This window comes from Carassius carassius, chromosome 34 (genome assembly GCF_963082965.1).
Source record: "Carassius carassius chromosome 34, fCarCar2.1, whole genome shotgun sequence".
NCBI lineage: Eukaryota > Metazoa > Chordata > Actinopteri > Cypriniformes > Cyprinidae > Carassius > Carassius carassius.
Genome location: NC_081788.1, coordinates 10,127,695 through 10,132,908, shown reverse-complemented (window position 1 = coordinate 10,132,908; position 5,214 = coordinate 10,127,695). Strand labels below are relative to the sequence as shown.

Genomic DNA, 5,214 nt, shown 5'->3' with positions numbered 1-5,214 from the left:
ACAAACAAAATATGTTTGCTGCATGGATCAGGCGGACTTAATGAGAATGCAAATCCATTCTTTGCCAATAGGAGATGTTTTAAAGCATAGACATAAAGCGCGAGAAATGGAGGTTTCCCCAGTAACAGCTGTAAACAAAGTACGCTCACACACGCTGCTTTATCAGGCATATAACATGCAAGTCTTCCTTCAGAAATACAGCGATATAAAAAACACCTGTGCCTCGTTTTGATATTTAAACATATAAATGTAAGGGATTATTATTATTAAACGTGCAGTACATAACGTTACTCATGTTTATTCAGCGAAGCCTTTTTGAAAATCGATCAGTTTTAAAATTGTGGTGAGTTTCCAAAAATAAATAAATGTATGGGAAACACATCCCGCAGCACAACCACCTGAGCCCAACTTCAGTCTACTCATCGCCTTGACTTTAACTGCGCTTGTAGAAGGCACTGCAGCCAGACCGATATACACAACACAGACCGGAAGTTAACTTAGGTCCAGGCGCGTGCGCCCGATGAAACCGTCTATATGACTATCGCGCTTCTTTTTTTTAAAGAATGTTTTTCAAATGAGTTGACAGTTTGGAATGGACAGTGAACGAGCGGGAACGAGGCTACCTAGTCTTTGCTGGGATTGGCCAGAATTTCTGGCGAATGTATCATAGACGAGCAAGTCATTTAGCCTTCATACAATATCACAAGGTTGCATCCTAGTGCCATGGACTATAACATATCAAAGTGATAACCTGTAGAACAAATGGATGTTGTTGTTCACACAGCAAGGGTCTGCAGACCATTGACACAAAGGTAAGACGCGATAACTTATGTTTATTAAGATTTGCTGGTATTATGGCTAGGTCTTGTGCATTTGCACACAAGGGATCGGCTGTTTTAATTCTTCTCTTGCAATTAATGTTACGTTAGACTTCCTTAGCCACCAACTTAATTAGCTAGTTACGGTTTGCGTTCATACAGCAAGTGTTGGGGGAGATGATTGTTGAGTAGTCAGTATCTTGTTTAATTATTGCTTGAATCTATTGCTGAATTCTGGAATAGTTGTGATGATGATGATGATGATGATGAGGAATGGATCAAGTTTTAGTCAAAATGCCTGATGTAGATTGGACGGATGCATGTTGTTGTGAACTGAGAGCAGTCAGATCATGGTGTGATAGTCAATAGTGTTCATGTGCTACGTATTTTTGCTTTTTCAATCTTGATAAAATTTGTAGTGCTTAAGTTGTGTTGTGTGTAGATATGGTAAATTGTACTGGGAATTAAATCAAATTATTACATGGCTTGGTTGAATTCCACTGTAGAATGAAGTCTGTTATTTCTTGATAATAACACCGTTGCCATGAAAAACAGAGCGTTGGTATGGACGCGGCAGGATTCTAATCGTAGAGACGGAACTATTTTCTTTAGCGGAAGCAATACACTCGTGTTTAAATCAATAAACTCTTTTTTAAATCAATATTTTGTGTCAAATTATTGATTTATTTGGTGGGTAGCCATGTAATAAGCGGGATAATGTAGAGCGAGGCCCGATTTTGGGTTAGATTTTTTCCCCCGTTTTCAGTGGTTATAACAAAGCAACATGAAAGAGAAATTTGGTAATCATTGTTTAGGTACATTAAACCACGTCATGGCCATGTCATATTGTCAACATGGTACTTATATGATGATATGAAGCAGATTAGTGGGTCATATATCATATGTCTAATGCTTTGTACGGCTTTCTTCTTCATAAAACGAGTCGGACATCATCACATTTTTGTATACATTTTTATTTATTTACATTAATAAGATACAGGACGTCTTTCAAAACATGACCTGCGCGAAAGAGAAAAAAAAATGCATCATTGTACCCACCACTTCTGAAAATGCACTTCTGAATGCGTCTCTGTCCCCACCACATTTCAAACCAAACTGACGCCCATGTGACATAGATATATAAACAGACCTTGAAAGCCCTTCTGCTTTTGAGAGTAGATCACGTCCATATAGGGACAGATCTCTCATAAGCCACATATTGAATCTGTTTTTATTTTTTTCAATAATAGGGTCAAAATTTAACAGGCTTCTCTCATTCAAATCTTTACACACCGTCTTTATTATTCCACAAATTTCTTTCAGGAAACAATCTTTAAGAGAGAATAAAGTGGACTTATTCATCTTCAATCCCAGGATTCTGGAAAATTCTTCAATACATTTAATAAGTTAATCTACTTTTTCACTATTTTTAACAAAAATTGTAGTATCATTTGCTTATTGGCTAAGTTTAATCTCTTTACCAAACACTGAAATTCCTTGAAAACTTACTTTTTTGATATGAGCTGCCATGACTTGAGTAACCAATATGAAGAGAAAGGGTGATATAGGACATCCTTGTCGTATCCCACAGCCCATATCGAATCTCTGACACAAAGCAATCGTTCCGGGACTGAACCCGGCAATGTTACTAGGTCCCCGACCCGGGATCAATCCTGTGATGCGTTTGCGTTCACACAGTAGGCGATCCGGCAATGTTACGGCAATTTTCTGGGTCCAACGTGCAGTGTGAAAGGGGCTTTAGTAAGACAATGTGTGCAGTTTATGGTGCAAAAGCCATACAATTCATGCAATGCAAAGAATCATAATATAAAAGACCTAATTCATAAATCTCTGTAAAGAATGTCTCATCTTTGTCCTCCTCAGGTGCTAGATATCAGTAATGTGCATGATCATCTTCATTATAATACAGAACCAGGATTCATATCGATCTTTCCTTGATTCATCACCTTCAATTGTGCATGTTCCTGCAGCAATATATAGTTAATGCAGTCTCTTTATTGATTTCATTAATATGTTTCATTAATATGACTAAATGTTCAATGTCTTAATTAAAACAACCATGGTAATTATTTGTATTGTTTACAAAATTAAATGGTGTATTTATTTACCAAACACCATCCCTAAAACAGAATATTCACCATACTTTATCATCCAACACCATACTCAATATTTTACTAGCATGCAGTGTAAAGACAGATAAAATAACATATTAAGACAATTGATATTCAAGTGAAATAAAAATGGGTTATGTTAAAAGAATATTATTTTAATCAGATGAAGAATCCCAGATGAACACATGGTGAAATGTCTTGAGCATGTCCCATCATAATCTTGTTCAATGTCAAACAATTTGCAATTGTTATCCAGCACAACAGTACAACTGATGAACAAGTCATGTGACCAAATCAAATCACTTTATTATCACAATACCCTGAATGCAAGTACACAGGTGGTGAAATGCTTTTGTGCAAACTCTGCAGCATGACAGTATGATAAGTAGTGAATATGTTTGCAACACATATACAGTATTAAAAATATACACAGTATACATAAGGGCTCAATACAGGTAGAAAATAATATATAGTGCAATATTATACTGTACAGAGAGCACAAAATGAAAACAATAATAAACAACAATCACTTTATACTGTAGCTATACCTTTGCAGTGCAGCACGGTATGAATTAGTGAAAACAGAATGTCAGGGAGCAGAATAATAGTGAGTCAGAGTCCAGCCAGTGTAACTGATAGAGTGCAGTGCATATGAGGCTTCTGGTGTGTGTGTGTGTGTGTGTGTGTGTGTGTGTGTGTGTGTGTGTGGTGTTACTGGTAAGAGTTCAGTTCAGTCTGATTGCCTGTGGAAGGAACTTGTCTTGCAGTCTACTGGTTCTGCCTGATGGTAACCGTGAGAGCGATCCATGGCTCGTGTGGCTGGAGTCTCTGACGGCCCTGGAGAGACAAAATCATTTTGGGTGTTGTAAATCAATAAACAATATATAATATTATTATTTAGAATTGTTGTAATGGACCTATCATTGATTCCTGTTGAAGGTTGTTGGAGGTATGTGCTCTCAGTTGAGAAGTTTCTTTTATGGCTGTAACATTTGTGCTGTCACAGAGTAGTTTGGGAATCCAGTCTTCACAGTTTCAGGCTGCAGTGCTGCACTTGGTGACCATTGACTCCTCCATCTCGGTCCTCAGACCCGCTTCTCTTTCGTCTGGAGCATGTGAGTGAAGACAAATGTTTTCAGTTCAGCTTTCCTTCTACTGCAGTCTTTCTGTACAAGTAGAACATAACACAAGCAGTCATAACAAATCAGTAATGTATTGAAAACTCATAGTACATATGAAGACTTCAGATGCTAAGGCCTCTAAGTTCCACCTGAAATTCTAAAATTCTTTTTAGAAGAACATTTCAGATAGAACTTAAAGGCTTTTGCATCCGAAGTCTTCATATACAACATGCCTCGTTCTTAATTTCTCCATCAACTGAATTCATCCTCCTTCAAAAAAAATCTAAAACTATAAGTCCATAAGAAAAATAGTTTTGGTGAATACAGGTGCAGGTGTCAGTACTCACCATATTCAGTCATTTTCTGCCCAAATTCCAGAAATGATTCACTGATGATTTGTTCATTCTAGGAGCTATAAAAAGATGTATATGTGAAAAATTATAATTACTGACTTGAATAGAGATCAACATCAAATGCAGTACTACTGCATTGCTTGAATACAGACACATAAATGGGAATGAGCACCTTTTCAGTCTTTTCTGTTTGGGGACAATAGAGCCATGTTCATTCCTCATCCCCAACAGGACTGATGTTCTTTGTGTTTTTGCTCTTCAGCTGTAAAACAAAAATATGTCTATTAACCCCATGTTTAATTACTATTGCTGGTTAAACATATGAATTAAGACAGATATAATTAAGTTAATTCACCAAAAGATTCAGGTTAGAGGATTAAATGAATATTGATTACGATTTTCTACAAACCTTTCTTGGAGAGGGCTGATCATGACAAGAACTTGCTGAGCCTCACTAGTAGACGTTCAGTTGACAAAACTGAAAAAGGCCATCGTGCAACCATCCGCTCTGTTTGTATCTTACAACAGAGCAAGAGAGAAGGTGTGAGTGAGTGAAGGGAGTAAAGGACAAAGATGAAGAGAACCAGGCAGAGAAAGGCAGAATCTTGTGTTGAAGTTTAACAAAATGAGAGGGAAGAAAGCTGTATCTTCAAGTTAGATTATTCTGAATTATTTTATGTATGATTACATGCTAGCAGGATTGTTGTAAGCAGTTTGAAGACCTCTTCACACCAAGGATGAATCCATACTGCAACTATTTAACATTTAATGACACAAATGAACAACATCA

The 5,214-nt window shown here is 37.0% G+C and overlaps 1 long non-coding RNA gene across 2 annotated transcripts; it reads right to left on the bottom strand.

Annotated features, from left to right (window-relative positions):
* Positions 1-3,877: 3,877 nt before the first annotated feature.
* LOC132115135 (uncharacterized) lies at positions 3,878-4,991 on the bottom strand. Of its 2 annotated transcripts, XR_009425419.1 has the most exons (4): positions 4,834-4,991; positions 4,597-4,686; positions 4,419-4,476; positions 3,878-4,116 (listed from the first exon to the last, which is right to left on the bottom strand). It is a non-coding gene; the product is annotated as an uncharacterized LOC132115135 (long non-coding RNA). The 2 variants fall into 2 exon arrangements; XR_009425420.1 differs by lacking the exon at positions 4,419-4,476 and having other exon boundaries at positions 3,878-4,056.
* Between the last annotated feature and the right edge of the window lie 223 nt (positions 4,992-5,214).